A 24,901-nucleotide genomic window follows, 5' to 3' on the forward strand; every position below is an offset into this window, starting at 1 on the left:
ATATCATCGAACTTAGATTGTATTCGACTTGTATTGTATTGTAATATGCATGTAGAGTTTGTAATGCATGTTTATATTTTGAATGGCTTGAATGGAGTTGGATAGCCTTAATTTTTGGCATGTTGATTTTTGAGGCAGAAACTTGTTTTTTTTGGTGCGATCGATCCCACGAGTTCGTAGGATCGAGCGCACCAAAAAAAAAACAAGTTCGTTGGATTGAGCGCAGCCTTTGAATTCCTCGGGCAGCAGCTAGAACTTTTGTGGTGCGCTCGATCCTACGAACTCGTAGGATCGAGCGCGGCACTATTCATCCGAAAAAAAAATTTGTTTCGTTTCCTCGGTTCTTTGTGATCGATTGTAGTTAATTATTCGAGATTAGAAGATTAGAAACGGGGTGTCACATTAAGTGGTATCGGAGCGATAAGATTCCTAACATTGAACTAGAGTGAGCGGGGTAGATCGAGTCTACATGAATTGAAATCTCGCATGTGATTGATTTATTTAAATGATTATTTTAAATACGTGTGTGCATGCTTTATTGATTCTTGAATTAATTGAATTACATGATTTGTGATTTAATTTATAAAGCATGAATTACGTGATATATATATGTATTTGTGCTATTATCTGTTCTCGTATATCATTGAGATTAATGAGTACTCAGAGCATAGTTTTGGACACCGAGGTTATAAGATTGAGTTTGAGATATTGTGTCCTAACCTTTTGATATCATATGGCACCTCGACGATCTATGAGAATGAATCAAGCACCTTTGGTACCTCCTTCTACCGAGAATCCACAGCCAGTAGTAACTCCTCCGAATAATCAGGGTACTACTGGAGTGGATCAGTTTGATGCAACCGCGAACCCTATGGAAACTCTATTGAAGAGATTTCGATAGTTCCGACCGCCTACCTTGACGGGTACCGAGAACTCCGTTGACTGTGAAAGTTGGCTAGATGACATTGATCAGCTCTTTGATTCCCTCGACTATACGATGACCGCAAAATCAGGTTAGTCATTCACCAGCTACAGGGTGTTGCTAAAAATTGGTGGACTACAACCAAGAGATCTAATGAGAATCGAGGCACCATTATCACTTGGAGTTTATTCAAGACTGAATTCTACAAGCGGTTCTTTCGTGTCTCGTATCGTAAGGAAAAGGGGGCCGAATTTGCGAATTTAAAGCAAGGGAATTTGAGTATCGAGGAATATGTGAGCAAGTTTGACAGTCTCTTGAGGTTTGCACCTCACATCGCAGATCACGAGGAAGCCAAAGCCGATCATTTCATCAACGGCTTGAATCTTGAGATTTTTACCTTCGTCAATACCGAGAGGCCCAATAACTTTGCAGATGCCATGGATCAGGCTAAGGGAGCCGAAGTAGGACTTCTGATGAAACGAGGAAATCAGTTAGCTCCTCAGCAGCAACAACAGAGATCATTTCAGTCTCAGCCTGTTCAGTTTCAGCCACAACAGCAGTCTCATTACCAGTACCCACCTTCTCAGTAGTCGAATCAGTGTCAGAGGGTTGAGGGAGGTAATAGCGGCAGAAATAGACGAGATCAATACAAACCGAAAGGGAAACAGTTTAAGAAGTCTGGGAGCAGTTCATCGAGTTCCAGTGGCTCTAGATAGTTCAGTTCTGGGCAGAATTCTGGGTTTTCAGGAGCATCGTGCAGTAAGTGTGGAGGACATCACCCAAGTGATCAGTGTCGAGGCGTGTTTGGTAGTTGTAATATCTGCTAGAAGCCGGGTCACTTTGCTAGAGTTTGTCCTCAGCGAGGATCCGATAGAGGTCAGAGCGGCAGTTCTTCTCGACCACCAGCTCAGCCCGAGAGATCAGCTTCTGCAGTCCATTCTTTTCAGCCCCAGCAGCAGTCTCCTCAGGGAGGTAATCATAATCGGAACCAACCTCCTCCACAGCAGGCGAGGGTGTTTGCCCTAACAGAGGATCAAGCCAATGCAGCTCCGAATGACGTGATAGCGGGTAACTGTTCGATTTTTGGTTATCCTGTGTTTTTTTTTATTGATACGGGTGCTTGTCACTGTTTTATTTCTGAAATATTTGTCATGATGCATGATTTATTTGCTGATCCATTATCTGATGTCGTTTTTATCACTTCACCTTTGGGTGGGGAAACTGTTTCGGTGAGATTGGTCCGTAATTGTGTGTTAGAATCCGAAGGGAATTCGATTGAGATTGACTGCATTGTACTTGGATTATCTGATTTTGATTGTATTGCCGGGATTGATGCTCTGACAAAGTATAGGGCAACAGTAGATTGCTTTCAGAAAGTTGTTCGATTCAGACCTGAGATGGCAGACGATTGGATGTTTTTTGGTAAGGGTTCTCGATCCAGAATTCCTTTGATTTCTGTGTTATCCATGTCTCGTTTGCTACAAAGAGGAGCAGAGGGATTCCTGATTTATGCAGTAGATGTTCAAAGGTCTAGCCCTGAGTTGACCGAGATACCGGTGGTTAGCGAGTTTCCCGATGTATTTCCAGACGAGATTCCTGGTTTGCCGCCTATTCGAGAGATCGAATTCAACATTGAACTTGCACCAGGTACTCAGCCTATTTCGAAAGCGCCTTATCAAATGGCTCCATTTGAACTGAATGAGTTGAAGGAGCGGTTAGAAGATTTGATTGCCAAGGGATACATCCGACCTAGTGTATCGCCTTCGGGTGCTCCAATGCTCTTCGTGGGGAAGAAAGACGGTTCTATGCGACTCTGCATCGACTATCGTCAGTTGAATCAAGAGACGGTCAAGAACAAGTATCCTCTACCTAGAATTGATTACCTTTTTGATCAAATGCAGGGTTCTTCAGTGTATTCGAAGATAGATCTGAGATCAGGGTATCATCAGCTGAGAGTTCGCGATGAGGATGTACCTAAGACAGCCTTCAGAACCAGATATGGGCATTTCGATTTCATAGTCATGCGATTTGGTTTGACCAATGCTCCAGCTGTTTTTATGGATTTGATGAATCATATCTTTCAGCGGTATTTAGATGAGTTTGTCATTATCTTTATTGACGATATTCTGATCTATTCGAAGAACCATTCAGATCATGCAGAGCATTTGAGGATTGTATTTCAGATTTTGCGAGCCGAATAGTTTTATGCTAAACTATCGAAGTGCGAGTTCTGGTTGAACCGAGTTGTTTTTCTAGGCCACATTATCTCGGGAGATGGAATTTCTGTTAACCCCAGTAAGATCGAGGCAGTTATGAATTGGCCGAGACCGACATCAGTGCCAGAAATCCGAAGCTTTATGGGTTTAGTAGGGTATTATCGCCAATTTATCAAGGATTTCTCTTCTATTGCAAAGCCGATTACTCAGTTGACCCAGAAGAATGAACTGTTTGTTTGGTCTGAGGAGTGCGAGGCCAGTTTCATTGAGCTGAAGAAGAGGTTGACCAGCGCTCCGATCTTGTCTATTCCATCAGGTACAGAAGGCTTTTCCGTTTACTGTGATGCTTCTCACCGTGGTCTTGGATGCATTCTTATGTAGGGAAATCACGTCATAGCTTATTATTCGAGGCAGCTGAAGCCGCACGAGACTCGTTATCCGATCCATGATCTTGAAGACCAGAAGACCTAGCGCCATTACCTTTATGGTGAGTCGTTTGAGATATTTTCTGACCACAAGAGCCTGAAATACTTGTTTTCCCATTCCGAGCTGAATATGAGATAGAGGAGATGTATGGATTTGCTTAAAGACTTCGACTGTGAGATCAAGTATTATCTTGGAAAGTCGAACGCAGCTTTAGACGCTCTCAGTCGGAAGCTTTGTTCCTTATCTCTCGCAACGATTGGTGTCTCTCATTTGATTGAAGACTGTTGTACTTCTGGTTTGGAGTTTGAGACCGATAGGAGATCCATCAGAGTTTTTGCGATTCAGGCCGAACTAGAGTTGATTCAGTTGATTAGAGAGGCTCAGAGATCTAATCCGAGTAGTCAGAGTTAGATAGAGAAGGTCAGATCAGGTCATTAGTCAGAATTTCAGGTCAGGGGTGATGTTTTATTTGTGAATAACCGTATTGTTGTGCCCAATGTTTCTGAATTGAGACAGCGTATTCTTCGGGAGGCGCATTGCAGTCGGTTCAGTGTTCATCCCGGAGGCCAAAAGATGTATAACGACTTGAAGACTCAGTTCTAGTGGAAACAGTTGAAGGGAGACGTCACAGGTTTTGTGTCCCGTTGTCTGAATTGTCAACAGGTGAAAGCCAAGAGGAAGAAACCAGGTGGATTATTGCACAATTTGCCTATCCCAAAATGGTAATGGGATCACATCTCTATGGATTTTGTCATGAAGCTACCACTTACGGTCAGAGGTTGTGATGCGATTTGGGTTGTGATTGACTGGTTGATGAAATCTGCTTGTTTCATTCCATATCGAATGACATACCATCACAATCAGATGGCCGAGCTATATGTCAGAGAGGTTGTGAGATTGCATGGCGTGCCGAAGTCGATAGTATCAGACAGAGATCCGAGATTCACTTCTCACTTTTGGCACAGTCTTCAGGAGGCATTGGGTACTCGTTTTCACTTGAGCACAGCATATCACCCTCAGACCGACGGTCAGTCCGAGCGTACAATCCAGACTTTGAAGGATAAGCTTCGAGCAGTAGTGCTTGATTTTGGCTCATGATGGCAGGATTCTTTGACTCTGGTATAGTTTTAGTACAATAACAACTTCCAAGCGAGTATTGGGATGGCACCTTTCGAAGCTTTGTACGGGAAGATGTTGGAAAACTGGCGAGTTCCCAGACCAATTACGATTGATACCCGGTGCAGCGGAAGTTTAAAAATTTTTTCATGGAACGTTTCCATGGTATGGGTATCAACCGTTCATCGATTGAATTACGTGTGTGTAAAATTTAAATAACAATTAAATAAATTTTACCTCAAATCTCGCAACGAGATTAATGGACACCAACAGAACAATTCTGCTCTTGTTGTCTCTCCCTGGAACCGATGAACGCCTTCAATCAGGTCCACGAACAGAGGTTTAATCCCTCTGATAGATTGCACTAGAAAATCTATCAGAAGTTTTCTGCGAAGAGAATACACGAATTTGATTCGTTATTCCTTACTGCGATTCAAAATCACAGACCGGAATTTTCTCTGACAGAGTAGGGAGGGGGCGGCCAAAAACGTTTTTGAGAGGCTAGGGTTTTCGAAAAATTGCTCTCAAAATAATGACCTGTTGTGTATAATTTCTGTACTGAAATAACTTATTTATAATGCAGGCCACTAACACCTTAGGGCCCATTAGTCATAAGCTGGGGCCCGACAAGCAAAGCCCGCTCGTTCAGAAATTAATATAAAATTCATCGTGACTCCGATTGATGAAACGATTTCACCAATGTGCACAGAAACCATTTCTGCACGTTTTAAAGTCAAAATAAATTTTCCTGAATCCGAATTCAGTGGTTTCCAAAAATGTCCATCCCTATGTCATTTTAGGAAATCCTACTCCCTTACTCTTATTTAAGAAGTCCAACTCCTTAGTTCATTAAATTTAACTCTTTAAATTTAACTATCTCAACGGGGATTAAAACTCCATTACACTGTGTGACCCTCAATGGTTCAGGGATACAGCTAGCCGTGGGCTCACAACTCCTTGTGACTCGGAACAACACTTTCCGACTTGCCCAACGAATCATGGTAAAGCGCCTAGCAACATCGCCCCATGATTCCCTAGGTATCACTGATAGTGCCTACAAGAACCAGTAGATTTTGGTTAGCGTACAGTACGGTCCCTTCATCCATATATCCCGATCGAATCAACAACCATTGGTATATCGAGAGTCGCTCAAGATTCGATAACTATGCTATGCTTCTTGAAGATCAAATTAGTGACATCGCATGTGCTACTAAGAAACCATTTCTTAAATCACATCAAGTACTCTGGCCAGAGATTTGTCACACTAATATCTCCTCAGATCGCATAGGATATCCACACTCGCAAGTATGTGGTGAATCCTTGACAACAATGCATTGACTCCTATATGTGTCGTAACTGTACCCAATCTCGACACCTGATGACCCCCTCAGAGTCGGTAAACGAGTCAAAGCACAGTACTAGCATATAGAGTCTCCATGATGTTTCAAGTCGTAAGGACTAATGGTGTACAACCAAAACCGCGGACTTTATCCACTCGATAAGTGATAACCACTTGGAAAGTCCGGATAGGGTAGTTCGACTATTCATCCTATGAATATCCATTTGCATGCTTCGAACATCTCCATGTTCCCTACCAATGAAACGTGGTACTCCGCATCGCAAATGCTAGTCTCAAACTCGAGCGATCCTTATCCTATTATCGGACGGCTCAATCGACTAGGAACGGTTTTAGAATATACAGTGACTATAAGATGTATTTCATGATAGACATCTCCATGTTCTACCACATCTTACATACACTATAGTATATTCAAGGTCTTTATCAAAACAACAATAGTATATCACAATATAACAATATGAAGTAATATAAAGTCATTGCCATAAAAGTGTAAATAATATTAAACAAAAGATTGTTTATACAAAGAGTCAACAAAGCCCATAGCCACACAGTTGGCTCACTGGGCACCCACTCTTACAATCTCCCACTTGCCCTATAGCCAACTAGTCATACTACGTAGACCCATTGCTTCGCGATGTTTGTCAAACAATGGTCCTGGCAAAGGCTTAGTAAGTGGATCAGCGATATTGTCTGCAGAGGCCACTCGTTCGACACTGATGTCTCCTCTTTCCACAATCTCCCGGATTATGTGGTATTTCCTCAGTACGTGTTTGGATCTTTGATGAGACCTTGGTTCCTTTGCTTGAGCAACGGCACCCGTGTTGTCGCAGTACACCGGGACTGGACCAACAAATTCAGGAATGACGCCCAACTCTTGGACGAAATTCCTCATCCAAACGGCCTCTTTAGCAGCAGCTGATGCTGCAATGTATTCAGCCTCAGTGGTGGAATCCGCTGTGGTGTCCTGCTTGGAACTCTTCCAAGAGACAGCACCGCCATTGAGCATGAACACAAATCCAGAGGTTGACTTTGAGTCATCCACATCACTTTGGAAGCTAGAGTCGGTATAGCCTTCCAGTTTGAGTTCTCGTCCTCCATAAACCATGAACATATTCTTAGTCCTTCGCAAGTACTTAAGAATGTCCTTCACGGCTTTCCAATGCATCTGACCAGGATTAGACTGATATCTGCTCGTGACACTCAGAGCAAATGCTACATCCGGTCTGGTAGATATCATCCCATACATGATACTACCTATAGCTGACGCATATGGTACATGTGTCATATTCTCTATCTCTGCATCAGTCTTGGGACACATAGACTTGGATAGAGAAACTCCATGACACATGGGTAGATGTCCTCTCTTGGACCCATCCATTGAAAACCGTTTCAATATGGTATCGATGTAGGTTGATTGAGTGAGTCCTATCATTCTCTTAGATCTATCCCTATAGATCTGTATCCCAAGAATGTAGGATGCCTCACCCAAATCCTTCATCGAAAATCTACCTGATAACCATATCTTTGTTGACTGCAACATCCCTACATCATTCCCAATGAGTAGGATGTCATCAACATAAAGTACTAAGAATGTCACCGCATCCTTAACTACCTTTTTGTACACGCAAGGTTCCTCCGGGTTCTTGATGAAACCAAAGTCTTTAATTGTTTCATCAAATTTCTGGTTCCAACTTCTTGATGCTTGTTTTAGACCATAAATTGATCTCTGAAGCTTGCATACCTTATGCTCGCTTCCTATGGATGTGTACCCCTCAGGCTGCTTCATATAGATTTCTTCCTTAATGTCTCCATTAAGAAAAGCAGTCTTCACATCCATTTGCCATATCTCATAGTCATACCATGCAGCTATGGCAATAAGGATTCTTATGGACTTGAACATAGCAACTGGTGAAAAGGTTTCATCATAGTCAACTCCTTGCCTTTGAGTATAACCTTTCGCCACCAATCGCGCCTTGTAGGTCAATACCTTACCATCAGGCCCAAGCTTTCTTTTGTAGATCCATTTACACCCTATTGGAACAATTCCATCGGGAGGATCCACTAAAGTCCAGACTTGGTTAGTATGCATCGAATCCAATTCTGACTGCATAGCTTCAAGCCATAAATTCGAATCCGCATCAGAAATTGCTTCCTTGAAGCTTCTTGGATCACATCCAATGTCGGGTTCATCTTGACCCTCTTCAAGAAGAAGACCATATCGAACTGGAGGTCTAGAAGTCCTCTCGGATCTTCTAGGTGCAGGCGTGTCCAGCAATGGTTCCTGAGGTGTGGGATCGTTATTTTGTATTTCGGGTTCTTCTCGAACTTCTTCGAGTTCCATCATCTCGCCTTTCTTATCCAATAAGAACTCCTTCTCCAAGAAGGTGGCATTCCGCGAAACAAACACCTTTGTTTCAGCAGGATAATAGAAATAATATCCGATTGAATTCTTCGGATACCCCACAAAATAACACAAGCTGGATCGACTATCCAACTTATCTCCCACTGTCCGCTTCACGTAAGCAGGACATCCCCAAATCCTCAAGTACGAATACTTAGGAGCTTTGCCATTCCATAACTCGTATGGTGTTTTGTCCACTGCTTTAGTGTGGACGTTGTTCAACAACAATACCGCCGTTTCAAGCGCATAGCCCCAAAACGAAGGTGGAAGCTCAGTGAAGCTCATCATAGATCGAACCATGTCCAACAAAGTTCGATTACGACGCTCCGATACACCATTAAGCTGTGGTGTCATAGGAGGAGTCCACTGAGAGAGAATCCCATTCTCTTTCAGATAGTCCAAAAACTCGGTACTCAATTATTCTCCACCTCGATCCGATCGAAGTGCTTTAATACTTTTACCTAGCTTGTTTTCTACTTCAGCCTTGAATTCTTTGAACTTTTCAAATGCTTCAGACTTATATTTCATTAAATATAAATACCCATACCTTGAATAATCGTCAGTAAAGGTAATGAAGTAGGTGTGGCCATATTGAGTCCCAACTCTAAATGGTCCACAAACATCTGTATGGATCAAATCCAACAGATTTTGACTACGTTCAGGCTTCCCCTTAAAAGGAGATTTAGTCATTTTCCCTTTTAGGCAGGATTCACAACTAGGTAGAGAGTTAATATCAGACATATCAAACATGCCCTCTCCCACTAGCTTGTTCATCCTCCTTGAGGAAATATGACCTAGTCTAGCGTGCCAAAGGTTTGCCGGGTTTTGACTATCGATTTTCCTTTTGTTTGTTGTCGCCGGTTTGTCAATACAATTTACTGGAACGTCTTTTAGTTTTAAATTGTATAGATCGTTTTCAAGTTGTCAATTTCCAATTAAACATTCATTCTTGTAAATACTGCAAATCCCATTCACAAAATTACAAGAATAACCATCTCTATCAAGCATAGAAATAGAAATAATGTTTTTAATTAAATCTGGCACAAATAAAACATCTCTCAACAATAATTTAAAACCATTCTGCAAAATCAAACAAACATCTCCAATGGCCGTAGCTTCAACTCTGGAACCATTCCCGAGCCTCAGCTGGGTCTCACCCATTCTAAGCCTGCGACTTCTTGTCATCACCTGCAAATCATTGCAAATGTGAGAACCACATCCGGTATCCAATACCCAAGAAGTTGTATTAAGTGACATGTTTATTTCGATATAGAACATACCCTTTGCAGTTCCCAACTGCTCAAGATACTCCTTGCAGTTGCGCTTCCAATGACCCGGCTTCTTGCAGTAATGGCAAACATCCTTGGATTTTCCATCGTTTGAAGCCTTTGTCTTTTGCTTCTTCTCGGGTTCCACTTTCTTGGGTGGGGCAGAACGTTTCTTGCCCTTCATACTTGGCCCCTTCTTAGCAGAAGATGAGGAGCCCACCAAGAAAGCTGGCTTATCCTTCTTAAGTGTGGATTCATATGTAACGAGCATATTGACCATCTCTTCAAGGGTGGCCTCTATCTTGTTCATATTAAAATTTATCACGAATCCATCAAATGAAGAAGGAAGAGATAGAAGCAGCAAGTCCACATTGAGTTCATGCTCCAACACCAAATCAAGGGTCGCTAACTTCTGTATGAGCCAAATCACTCGTACCCCATGATCACGGACCGAAGTCCCTTCACGCATGCGGCACGTCATCAACTCCTTAACAGTAGAGAACCTTTCAGCCCTCGACTGAGCCCCAAAAAGTTCCTTGAGTTGCGTGTGAATGTCAGCAGCATTCACCGTGTCCTCAAATCGCCTCTGGAGTTCATCAGACATCGAGGCTTGCATATAGCATTTGGTCTTGATGTCATGGTCACACCATGCATCAAGTTTGGCCAATTCCTCCGGACTTATGTCAGCTGGTGCTTCCTTCGGAGGTGCTTTCTCTAACACGTAGAGCATTTTCTCCGAAGTTAAGACAATCTTCAACTTTCGGAACCATTCCGTATAGTTGGCGCCAGTCAGCTTGTTTTGTTCGAGGATCGAGAATAAAGGATTTCGCGAATTCATTGTATGAAATACTGAAAAGGAAAAACAGACATATATCAATGATTGTTTAACAATTTACTAAGACATAAAATAGGCGAATTTAATTTTATGAATCTCACTCCCACTATTTTAACGATTTCACCACCCTCTAGTGAAAACGGGAAACTTTTTCCTTAGTGAGAACATGGAGTCCAATTGACAAACTTATGGTCCCGAATAATATCAGCCAACCATAATTCTCAAAAGGTAGAGCCCAATTGCTTCCAAAGCAACCCCATGTATTTACCTCATGTCCAATAAGGGCCCAATAATATGACGCCGTTTAAAGTGACATGTCAAGATGACCCATCAATATTAAGTTGTGATGGACGGTCGCCATGTGGATCCCCCAATAATATGAGCCGATCCCATGGGAGTTCCACCCAACTTACAACATTTGTCGATCCAATGTACAGCTTTCCGACGAACGGGCCCCCCCAATAATATGAGCCGGACCGTATCCGCGGTAGCATCACATACATTGACCGTTGATGGAAGGTAGGAACATTTAAACAATATTTAAATTTCCTTTATTTATCTTGATATAAATTTTAAATCATATTTAAAATGAGGGATTTTATTTATAAAAATATTTGTCTCATCATTTTAATTTATTGCATGCATTGCCGGATTCACGCAATTTATGTCTAAACATGCATACAATCATAATATCACATATTATATAGGATGATCGATTCCATTTCTAATTGACCCGTGGTTGCCAATCACGGGTCTTAGTCCAATCCTAGGTAATATGCAGTATGCAAATGCAATCCTATTACATATGCTTCCAATTTACATTTCTTCAGTCTTCATTGTCTGCTGGGCCCACCATCTTCAAATCTTGATCTCCCACTAAATCTAATGTATTTACAATTAAATAACAATGACAAGTAGGGGATACATTTTTAGGGGGTGGGAACGGGCTATAAACCAAGCCCACTTTTATTACATATGACATTCATATCGGGCCAAACCAGGCCCATTAATAAAACCAACAACAATAAAGACAAAATGTAAATTCCTAACATACACCTACAAAATTGGTCATGGCAATCGATCATCCTTATCCAATAACATTTAATTCAAAATTAATTTATTGGATAACATGCTGTGGCAATTCAAATTTAAACAAGATAAAATCATATTTTATATATAAAATCACATTTCACATATAAAATCATATTTTATCTCCATATCAAATAAAATCATATTTTATCTATAAAATCCAATTTTACAAATAAAATCATATTTTATCTAATATATCATAAGATCATATCTTATCATCAATTGTACCAAAATAATTGATTTCAAAATTCAATTTACGGATAAAATATTAAAATTTTCCAAAAATTCAAATTTATCCAAAATCAATTTTAAAATTTACGGACTCGAACAATTCGATCCGAAATCTCGTGAACCAATCAAAAACAATTTTTGACCGGACCAAAAATAAAATTTTAAATATTAAAATTAATAAAAATTAAAAATTAATTTTTCCCGCGGGCCACCCGGGACACTCCCGGGTTGGCCCGCACCCGGGGCGCGGGCCGGGGGCAGCCCGGCTGCCCCGTTAGGGCAGCGCCTGGCGCCGCCCCTGGGCGGCGCCGTGCGCTGCCCTGGGCGGCGCCGAGCGCCGCCCTGCGCAGCGCCCAGCGCTGCGCTGGGCGGCGCCGAGCGCCGCCCCTGGGCAGCGCCGAGCGCTGCGCTGGGCAGCGCACAGCGCTGCCCTGGGCGGCGCCGTGCGCCGCCCTGGGCGGCGACGGTCGCCGCCTTGGGCGGCGCTGTGCGCCCCCTTTGGGCGGCGCCGTGCGCCGCCCGGGGCAGCAACAATTGCTGCCCCACCGGGCAGCGATCCAATCGCTGCCCGGTTTTGCCCCGAAAAATTTTTTTTTTTATTAAAAATATTTATTTTGTTTCATAAACCGAGACTCAAAAATTTTGTACAATTGATTATTCAATCGATTGATCTGAGCAACCTGGCTCTGATACCACTGTTGGAAAACTGGCGAGTTCCCAGACCAATTACGATTGATACCCGTGCAGCGGAAGTTTAAAAATTTTTTCATGGAACGTTTCCATGGTATGGGTATCAACCGTTCATCGATTGAATTACGTGTGTGTAAAATTTAAATAACAATTAAATAAATTTTACCTCAAATCTCGCAACGAGATTAATGGACACCAACAGAACAATTCTGCTCTTGTTGTCTCTCCCTGGAACCGATGAACGCCTTCAATCAGGTCCACGAACAGAGGTTTAATCCCTCTGATAGATTGCACTAGAAAATCTATCAGAAGTTTTCTGCGAAGAGAATACACGAATTTGATTCGTTATTCCTTACTGCGATTCAAAATCACAGACCGGAATTTTCTCTGACAGAGTAGGGAGGGGGCGGCCAAAAACGTTTTTGAGAGGCTAGGGTTTTCGAAAAATTGCTCTCAAAATAATGACCTGTTGTGTATAATTTCTGTACTGAAATAACTTATTTATAATGCAGGCCACTAACACCTTAGGGCCCATTAGTCATAAGCTGGGGCCCGACAAGCAAAGCCCGCTCGTTCAGAAATTAATATAAAATTCATCGTGACTCCGATTGATGAAACGATTTCACCAATGTGCACAGAAACCATTTCTGCACGTTTTAAAGTCAAAATAAATTTTCCTGAATCCGAATTCAGTGGTTTCCAAAAATGTCCATCCCTATGTCATTTTAGGAAATCCTACTCCCTTACTCTTATTTAAGAAGTCCAACTCCTTAGTTCATTAAATTTAACTCTTTAAATTTAACTATCTCAACGGGGATTAAAACTCCATTACACTGTGTGACCCTCAATGGTTCAGGGATACAGCTAGCCGTGGGCTCACAACTCCTTGTGACTCGGAACAACACTTTCCGACTTGCCCAACGAATCATGGTAAAGCGCCTAGCAACATCGCCCCATGATTCCCTAGGTATCACTGATAGTGCCTACAAGAACCAGTAGATTTTGGTTAGCGTACAGTACGGTCCCTTCATCCATATATCCCGATCGAATCAACAACCATTGGTATATCGAGAGTCGCTCAAGATTCGATAACTATGCTATGCTTCTTGAAGATCAAATTAGTGACATCGCATGTGCTACTAAGAAACCATTTCTTAAATCACATCAAGTACTCTGGCCAGAGATTTGTCACACTAATATCTCCTCAGATCGCATAGGATATCCACACTCGCAAGTATGTGGTGAATCCTTGACAACAATGCATTGACTCCTATATGTGTCGTAACTGTACCCAATCTCGACACCTGATGACCCCCTCAGAGTCGGTAAACGAGTCAAAGCACAGTACTAGCATATAGAGTCTCCATGATGTTTCAAGTCGTAAGGACTAATGGTGTACAACCAAAACCGCGGACTTTATCCACTCGATAAGTGATAACCACTTGGAAAGTCCGGATAGGGTAGTTCGACTATTCATCCTATGAATATCCATTTGCATGCTTCGAACATCTCCATGTTCCCTACCAATGAAACGTGGTACTCCGCATCGCAAATGCTAGTCTCAAACTCGAGCGATCCTTATCCTTATTATCGGACGGCTCAATCGACTAGGAACGGTTTTAGAATATACAGTGACTATAAGATGTATTTCATGATAGACATCTCCATGTTCTACCACATCTTACATACACTATAGTATATTCAAGGTCTTTATCAAAACAACAATAGTATATCACAATATAACAATATGAAGTAATATAAAGTCATTGCCATAAAAGTGTAAATAATATTAAACAAAAGATTGTTTATACAAAGAGTCAACAAAGCCCATAGCCACACAGTTGGCTCACTGGGCACCCACTCTTACAGAAGAAGTGCAAATCTCCATTGTTTTGGGATGAGATTTCAGAATCACCTGATTTGGGTCCAGATATGATTCGTGACATGGCAAAGCAGGTGAAGTTGATTCGAACCAGAATGAAGACAGCCCAATACCGAAAGGCCAAGTATGCGAATGTCAGACGTAGAACACTGTGTTTTGATTAGGGATACCGTGTGTTTCTGAAGATTTCTCCATTCCGAGGTACTGTCAGATTCGGAAAAAAAGGGAAGTTGTCGTCGAGATTCATTGGTCCGTATGAGATATTAGAAAAGATAGGCGATCTTGCCTATATGATTGCTCTTCCTCCGTCTCTTTCAGGCATCCACGATGTGTTTCACGTTTCAATGTTGCGGAAATATCATCCGGATCCGTCCCATGTTCTTCAGCCAGATGAGGCCGAACTTGATGAAACTCTGAGTTACTTCGAGAGACCGATTCAGATTCTTGACAGAAAAGAGAATCAGCTCAGAAACAAGTCTATTCCGTTAGTGAAGATTCAGTGGAGTCGTCACGGAGTTGAAGAAGTAACTTGGGAGACTGAATCTGATATGAGGCAGCGATTTCCATAGTTATTCAACTGATGTGAGTTTATCTTTTCTTGTTTTTAATTGTGATCTGTCTGATTTTGACGATGAAATCAAATATTAGAGGGGGAGAATTTTAATGCCCCGATTTTACTATAATTTAGTTTAATTGAGATAATCAGAGTTTTCAGTAATTGAGGGCCGTTTTGATAATTCGCAGGGGTTATTTTGCAAACTTTGGAGAATTTAGGGACTAAAGTGAAAAACTTGATTTTTATATATTATCTTAATCAAGTTGACCATGACCATCACTTCACCCTCTCCTTCCCATCCGTGCGTACTGATCAGAGAAGCCATGGATGGCTTTTTGTGCTTTTCTTCCGTATGATTCGCATGATTCGACCGTTAGAATTTCGTTCCGAGTGGAGATTCACGATCACCGCAACAAGGGTTCTTTTTGACGTAAGTTTTGCTACGATCCTCAAAATTTGATTTTTTTTGGGTTGTCAGAATTTGATAATCATCGAGTATGTTATTCTTGAGCTAGCATAGATCGTGTATTCGATGTCGATTCGGAAAAAGAACGAAGTTTGGATTTTATATGATTTTTGAGGCATAATTTCGAAAATGGGGTTTTTTGGTTTGATTTTGATTGTTTTGTTGGTTTAGAAGATGATATGGTTTGTTTGGAGTTGTTTGATGATGTTGGAGATTTTTGGTTTGACCGTTTATAGCCGTTATGTCGTCGAAATCGAGTTTGGATTATCGGTTGTTTTGTTTCGGTTTGATTTTCGGGTTTGGTTTGAATTAGTAGATTGATATCGAATCAGTATATTCTTCATTTTCAGATTTGGATTCGAGTATCGGGTTTGGATCGAACTTGGGAGTTGAATCGATTTGAGAATTGAAGACGGTACATTGTTGAGCTTCTCCGTTTTGATTCGTTTTGATTCGATTGATTATTGATTTGAATTCGTTGTTATTTTTCAGATTTGAATTCTCGACGAACTTGAAACGGTAAAAGACGACATTGAATTGAATGGGATTGAATACTCGAGTTCGATTGATTCTCGAGTCCCAAAAATCACATACTGCATGTTTATTTGTTGGTGGGAACTTGATTGATTATTTTGTTTACACTTGCATTCATATTGAGCCGATTATTCGATTCATTTTGAAAATAGATGATTTATGGAGCTATATTGAAGTGGCTTTGGATTTCGAGTTTTTCCAAGTGCAGAATACTTCTTATAGTTGCTCTGAAGTCTAGGGGTTTGAGTTGTGCGACATCCACCCCGAAAGGGAGTGTAGGTGTGTTGTTGTAATGACTTGGACCCGGGATCCCAACCGAGTACCGATTGATATTTCGATTATCTGACTTGATAATCCCGAGTTTTGAAGTCATGCATACATTCATCCTTATTTTGATTTGTTATTGATTGATACATTTCGATATGAGATGTTTAATTGATAGTGTATGCCTGTCTCATTTACTTAGAAATTATATTTCTAACCGGTTTATTCGGCTGTTGTTTTTGTTTGTATCTGTACTTGACAAAATGAGGATCAGGAGCTGGACCGAGTCATTTGGGTTAGCTCAGGGTGAGAATGTTAAAAGTGAGACACCGTGTGTCGTAGGGTCGTACCTTTTGAACTTGGATATTTTGATTAGTCGATTGATTGATATCATCGAACTTAGATTGTATTCGACTTGTATTGTATTGTAATATGCATGTGGAGTTTTTAATGCATGTTTATGTTTTGAATGGCTTGAATAGAGTTAGATAGCCTTAATTTTTGGCCTGTTGATTTTTGAGGAAGAAACTTGTTTTTTTTGGGTGCTCTCGATCCCACGAGTTCGTAGGATCGAGCTCAGCTCTTGAATTCTTCGGGCAGCAGTTAGCACTTTTGTGGTGCGCTCGATCCTACGAACTCGTAGGATCGAGCATGGCACTATTCATCCGAAAAAAAAATATTTTGTTTCGTTTCCTCGGCTCTTTGTGATCGATTGTAGTTAATTATTTGAGATTAGAAGATTAGAAACGGGGTCTCACACATTGCATGGATCTTGAGGAGATGGTGCAAATTACCATGAAAGTGGAGCAAAAACAAAAAAATAAAAACATGGGTTGAAATCCTATGACTGGTGGTTTTTCCAATTCTTGGCATCCAAACATTGTAAAACGAGAGGATTTCAAGCCAATGTCCAAGCCAAAAATTGACACCAAGCAAGAGACACCAAAGCAAGGAGTGCAAGGTAAATCTGAAACTCCTAATAATCATTATAGAGATATCAAATGCTTTAGATGTCAAGGTTTTGGTCATATTGCTAGTCAATGTCCTAATAAAAAAATATGATTGTGAATGCTTGTGGTGAGTTTGAGTGGGAGAGTGAGGAGAAAAATTATGATGATATGTTTGCATTGGAGGATCCCGATGAAAAGGTATATGATGCTGTTGTTAGAGAGTTGTTGGTGACTAGGAGAATTTTGAATGTGCAACAAAAGGAGGAGGAAGAAAATCAAAGAGATAATTTATTCCATACTAGATGATTTGTGAATAATAAAGTGTGTAGTGTTATTATTGATGGTGGTATTTTAACTAATGTAGAGAGTTATGAGCTTGTGGAGAAGTTGAGTTTACCTAATATAAAGCATACTCAACCTTATAAATTGCAGTGGTTCAATGATAGCTCTCAAGTGAGGGTAGCCAAGAAAGTTGTGGTACCGTTTTCTATTGGAAAGTATGTGGATGAAGTGTTGTGTGATGTGGTACTTATGTAAGCTTGTCATATCTTGTTGGGTAGGCCATGGCAATTTGATAGGAGGGTGGTACATGATGGCTTTAAAAATATTTATTCATTTACTTTGAAAAGAGAGCCTATTGTATTGTTACATATGACTCTAAAGAAAGTTTTGGAGGATCTTTTGAAAAATAAAAAGAGAGAAGATACCGACAAAAAGAGTGAACAAAAAAGTGAGATGGTCTTAGAAAAAAAGAATAAAAGAAAAAAAGTTGAAAAAAAATTGAGAGAAAAGATGCCGATAAAAAATATGTATGACCCAAAAGAGTGAGTAGCGAGAGCTTTTGCATACACATACTCCACTTGTATTGATTTTATATAAGGAGGTGCTCCTAAACACAAGTTATATAGTCGTAAATCTTTCGAGCAATGTTGTCTCTCTTTTGTAGGAATTTGAAGACTTATTCTCGGAGGATTTACCTCAAGGATTACCACCTTTGAGGGGGATCGAACATCAAATTGATTTTGTGCCCGAAAGTACGTAGCCAATTCATCCAGCTTATAGGAGCAACCCAAAGAAAACTAAAGAGCTACAACGGCAGGTAAGTGATCTTTTAGATAAGGGATTTGTGTGTGATTCTATGTCATCGTGTGTTGCGCCTGTTTTGTTGGTTCCTAAGAAAGACAGTTCATGGAGAATGTGTGTGGATTGTAGAGACATTAATAACATTTTCATCAAGTATAGGCATCATATACCTAGGCTAGATGATATGTTAGATGAATTGCGTGGTTTTAGTTTCTTTAGTAAAATTGATCTTAAGAGTAGTTATCAATAAATTAGGATGAGAGAACGTGATGAGTGAAAAACTGTTTTTAAAACTAAGTATGGCTTGTATGAGTGGTTGGTTATGCCTTTTGGATTAACTAATGCACCTAGTACTTTTATGAGATTGATGAATCATGTTCTGCGTGCATAAATTGGAAAATTTGTTGTGGTGTATTTTGATTATATTTCGGTTTATAGAAAAAATTTGGATGATCATGTTAAACACTTGAGAATTGAGCTAATCACACTAAAAGCAGAACACTTGTATGCTAAGTTCAAAAAGTGTGTGTTTTGTACAAAATAGCTTGTGTTTCTTTGTTTTGTTGTGAGTGCTCAAGGTGTCAAAGCTGATGAGGACAAGGTAAGTGCAATTCGAGATTAGTCAACGCCTACTTCCATTGGTCAAGTTCAAAGTTTTCATGGTCTTGCAAGTTTTTATAGGAGTTTTGTGAAACATTTCAGCACTTTGGCGGCTCTTATGACTGCGATGATCAAGAAGAACGTTCTATTTCATTAGGGCGAGAAGCAAGAGAAGTTTTTTAATATTATCAAGAAAAAATTAATTAATGCTCTTTTACTTGTTTTATTGTATTTTAATAATACTTTTGAAATTGAATGTGATGCATCAGGTGTAGAGATTGGAGGTGTTTTGATGCAAGGTTGGCAGCCGATTGCATACTTCAGTGAGAAGCTTATTGGAGCAGCATTGAACTATCCTACCTACGACAAGGAATTCTATGCCTTGGTTCATGTACTTGAGACGTGGCAACACTACTTGAGGCCAAAGGAGTTTGTGATTCATACGGATCAGGAATCTTTGAAGCATCTCAAAGGACAACAAAAGTTGAACAAGAGACATGCCAAGTGGGTGGAGTTTGTGGAAACTTTTCCATATATTATCAAGTACAAGAAAGGGAAGTAGAACGTGGTAGTGGATGCTCTATCACAAAGGTACGTGCTCTTATCAACATTAGATTCTAAATTTTTGGGATTTGAGTATGTGAAAGAGTTGTATACTAATGATTTTGATTTTGGTTAGATATATGCGCCATGTCTGCGTGGTTCAACGAATAAATTTTTCATGCATGATGGTTACTTATTTAAGGAGGATAAGTTATGTGTTCCTAAGTCATCAATTAGAGAATTACTTGTTGGGGAATAACATGGTGGTGGTTTGATGGGACATTTTGGTGTGGCTAAAACTTATGAAACATTGCATGAACATTTTTATTGGCCTCACATGAAGCATGTTGTTGAGAATATTTGTGAGAGACGTGTGACTTGTAAAAAGGCTAAGTCTAAACAACAACCACATGGATTGTATACTCCACTTCCCGTTCCTAGTGAACCATGGGTAGACATTTCTATATATTAGGTTTTAGGACTACCAAGGTCAAAGAAGGGGAGGGATTCTGTTTTTTTTTTTTTTGTGGTTGATAGATTTTCTAAGATGGCTCATTTTATTGAGTGTCATAAATCTGATGATGTTTCTCATGTTGCGGATTTGTTCTTTAATGAAATTGTGAGATTGCATGGCATAACTAGGAGTATTGTGTCTGATAGAGATAGTCATAGAATGTTAGGAACGTTGTTGCGTTCTATAATAAAAAAATTGAAGAATTGGTAAAAATGCAAGCTTTAAAATCCTAATTTAAAATATTAAATTTGATTTTTCTAGTCCGGGAATAAAAATTCTAATTTTTGCAAACGTTACAAATAATAAATTCTAATATGCGGGAAAAATATAATATTTAGCCAATTAACACAGAAAATTAAAATAATTAAAATAATAAATATTAAATACTAATTTAGGCATGAAAATTAAATTAAGAAATTCTAGGCGTCACAATTCCTCCCTCCCAAAAATGGAATTTCGTCCTCGAAATTCAAAACTTACCAAAAAGTTCTAGATAGCGAGCCCTGATATCTGCTTCTGCTTCCCAAGTTGCCTCTTCATCCGAATGGTTCTGCCATCTCACTTTGATCATCAGAATCGACTTGTTACGAAGTCTCCTCTCCTGTATATCCAAAATCCGGATGGGCCTCTCCTCATACGTCATGTGAGGAGATAACTGAAGGGGTTCCAAACTAAGCACATGGGACGAATTCGAGATGTACTTCCTCAGCATCGAAACATGGAAGACATTATATACTCCATCAAGGTTAGGCGGCAAGGCCACACTATAATCCAATGCCCCTACTCTGTCCAATATCTCGAAGGGTCCTATGAACCTCGGTGCTAATTTTTCTTTCTTCCCAAATCTCATTACACCCTTCTCGAAGGGTCCTATAAACCATGGATCTCTATCAGACACTATGGAAACAGGGATACCATGTATCCTAAATATCTCCCGGATATACAACTCTACATGCTAAGTCATAGAGAAATTCGTCCTTACTGGAAAAAAGTGCGCGGACTTAGTGAGACGGCCGACAATAAACCAAATAGCATTCGAACCTCTCACTGTCCTCGGCAAGACAACAACAAAATTCATGGTAATATTCTCCCATTTCAAATCAGGAATAGGGAGTGGCTTAAGTAATCCTGCAGGTCTCTGATGTTCTGCTTTGACCTGCTGGCATGTGAGACACTCTGACACAAATCGGCCGATGTCGCGCTTCATACCCATCCACCAATACAACTGTTGAAGGTCCCGATACATCTTCGTACTACCTGGGTGGATAGATTACGGTTATGTATGTGCCTCTGCCATGATAGTAACTCTCAGAGAGTCACCTCCGGGCACCCAAAGTCGATCTCTGAACCTTGCAATCCCATCTACTACTGAATACAAACCATTGCCTCTCTCGTCAGCTCTCTGCCTCCACTTACTCAACTGCTCATCAACTGCTTGAGCAACTCTGATGCGGTTAAAGAACATAGTTTTCACTGTCAAGGCTGACAATATAGGATCTCTACCCTCGGCATATAACTCTAGTCCGAATCTCTAAATCTCATCCTGCAACGGTCTAGACACCGTCAAAGAGGCAATCACTGCTGTCTTTCTGCTCAATGAATCTGCGACGACATTAGCCTTACCTGGATGGTATCTAATGTCGCAGTCATAGTATTTCACCAACTCTAACCATGTTCGTTGCCTCATGTTCAACTCCTTCTGGGTGAAGAAGTATTTGAGGCTTTTATGGTCGGTGAATATCTTACACTTCTCTCCATAGAGATAGTGTCTCCAAATCTTGAGAGCGAACACCACTGCTGCTAACTCCAAATCATGAGTAGGATAGTTCTTCTCATGCTCCTTCAATTTCCTAGAAGCATAAGCAATAACTCGGTCTCGCTGCATAAGAACTGCTCCAAGTCCTAACTTGGAAGCATCAGTATAAACCACAAAATCTCCATCTCCTGATGGCATAGCTAACACTGGTGCCGTCGTAAGAGCTTCCTTCAACACATCAAAGCTCTCATGACACTTGACTTCCAAATAAACTTGGAATTCTTCTTGGTCAGTGCTGTCAAGGGTACATCAATTGATGAAAAGCCCTTGATAAACTTCCTATATTAACCGGCCAATCCGAGAAAATTGCGAATCTCCGATGCGTTTCTAGGTACAGACCACTCCTTCAATGCCTGAACCTTTGAAGGATTCACTTCCACTCCACTCTTGCAAATAATATGGCCCAAGATTGCTACTCTCTCCAACCAAAACTCACATTTGTTAAACTTGGCAAACAACTTTCGCTCTCGGAGTACCTCAAGAACTGTTTCAAATGCTGCGAATGTTCTTCTCTATCCTTCGAGTAAATGAGGATATCTTCAATGAAAACAATGACAAACTGGTCCAAGTACTGCTGGAACACGCGGTTCATAAGATCCATGAAAACCGCGGGCGCATTCGTCATTCCGAACGGCATCACCTGGAACTCGTAGTGGCCATAACGAGTCCTAAAAGTTGTCTTTAACACATCTGACTCCTTCACCTTCAACTGGTGAAAATCGGAACGAAGATCAATCTTTGAAAATACAGAGGCACCTTGCAACTGATCAAAGAGATCTTCAATTCTTGGAAGTGGGTACTTGTTCTTTACTGTCACTCCATTCAGTCCTCGGTAATCAATGCACAACCTTAGGCTCCCGTCCTTTTTCACAAAGTGGACTGGTGCGCCCCACGGAGAGAAACTAGGGCGTATGAACCCATTGTCAAGCAACTCTTGAATCTGCTCTTTCAGTTCTTTCATTTTCGTAGGAGCCAATCTATACATTGCCTTAGAGATGGCAGAGTATCCGGTATCAAGCAAATAGAGAATTCGACTTCTCTATCAGGCGGAATACCTACAACATCTCCTGTGAACACATCCTCAAAATCTCTGACAACGTCCACATCTGAAATATTTGGACGTGCTGGAAACTCTGTCAAAGATATACTGGCTAAGAATGCCTCACATCCATCATGCACCAACTGCTTAGCTTGCAAGAAATATATAATCTGAGTCCTCCTCAAACTCCTAGTAGCCTCGAACCAGAATGGTTCCTCTCCCTCCGGTCTGACCATCATTGATCGCTGCTGAAAAAAAATCACCATAGCGTTCTTCATCATCCAGTCCATCCCAAGTATCATGTCGAACTCAGGCATGGGCAACACTATCATATCTGCCCTCACTGATTGCCCTTGCAACAAGAGCTCAAAATTTTTCACTACATTCTTCGTGAACAGTTCTTCCCCTGATGGGATGGTCACTGTGAATCCACCAAACAACTCTTCACATTAAATACCCCTCTTGTGGGTAAAAGCCTCAGAAATAAAAGAATGTGTAGCCCTCGAGTCTAACAGGCTCTAGTGGCTACATCGGCTACTAAAATTCTACCTGCATTAAAGGGGATTAAAACCACAGAAAGACTAAAAAGAAATAAGACAAGTTCTACTTACGTTCATTCTAAGTCATCGAATTTCCAAATTCAGCACTACACATGATAACACAATAAATTTTCCAAAAGCATTCAACATAATACAAGTTCTCATGAAAACTCAAGTTTTAAGAATTACTCAAATATTAGCATGCTACACAATCCCAATAAGAAAACTCATAATCAAAATTGCATCAATGAATCAATTAAATCACCCTATATTAAATTCTCTAAGTATTACCTGTGATGAGTGTGGTATCAGGATCAGCCTCCTCAGCCTGCATCACAAATAATACTCTCCCCTGAGTCGGCGCCTAGTGCAAAGGTCAATCCAAAACCCCGTGACCTGGCTTTTTGCACCGGTAGTAGACTCCGCCACCTGCCAGAAACTGCCCATTATGGGCATGCTTGCAGATCGCGCAATATGGCTTCTCCCAAGTCTCGGGAGAAGCAGGCCTCTAGGCCTGGTGACCCTGTGGTTGTTGAAAAACCGTGTTCAGATCAATTGAATCGATACCCGGTGCAGCGGAAGTTTAAAAATTTTATTTTTCTTTGATATGAAACAATTTCATATCATGGGTATCAAAACGTTTAACGATTAAATCAGACAAGTAAAATAAATAATAATTAATTAAATATTTTACCTCCAATCTCGAAGCGAGATTATGGACAACAACAGAATTTAATCTGCTCTTTTTGTATATCCCGGGAACCGATGGTGTCACGATCAATCACCAAAATAAGGTTCACGAACAGAAAACAGAAACCCTCTGATTGACTGCACTAGAAATCAATCAGAAGTTTTGCGTAGAGAATAAACAGATATGATCTGTTAATTCAGAATTGTAATTTTTCACAAAAATCACAAGTCTGAATTTTCTCCGGGAGGGACAAGGATTTCGAAAAACCCTTAAAATATTTAGAGTGTAATTTCGAAAATTATAAGACACAAAAGTGTTTGATTTTCGAATCCAACACCTCTATTTATAGATAATTTCTAGTTATAATTGTATCAGGACTCTAACTCCTTAAAGCCCACAATCCATAACTTAAACCCAACAAGCCAAGCCCGTTGTTATATAAATTAATATAAAATTCATCGTGACTCCGATTGATAAACTGATTTCACCAATGTGCACAGAAACCATTTCTGCAACTTTTAGAGTCAAGATAATTTTTCTGAATCCGAATTCAGTGATTTCCAAAAATGCCCATCACTATGTCATTTTAGGAAATTCCACTCCCTTTAGTTGAGAAATCCAATTTCTCTTTCATTAAATTTAACTCTTTAAATTTAACTATCTCTACGGGGTTTTAGTAATCCATTACTTGTGTAACCCTCAATGGTTCAGGAATACAGCTAGCCGTGGGCTCACAACTCCTTGTGACTCGGAACAACAATTTCCGACTTACCCAACGAATCATTGTAAGAGCGTCTAGAAACATCGCCCCATTATTCCCTAGGTATTACTGATAGTGCCTGCAAGAACCAGTAGATTTTGGTTAGCGTA

Source organism: Henckelia pumila, chromosome 3 (genome assembly GCF_033568475.1).
Source record: "Henckelia pumila isolate YLH828 chromosome 3, ASM3356847v2, whole genome shotgun sequence".
Lineage (NCBI taxonomy): Eukaryota > Viridiplantae > Streptophyta > Magnoliopsida > Lamiales > Gesneriaceae > Henckelia > Henckelia pumila.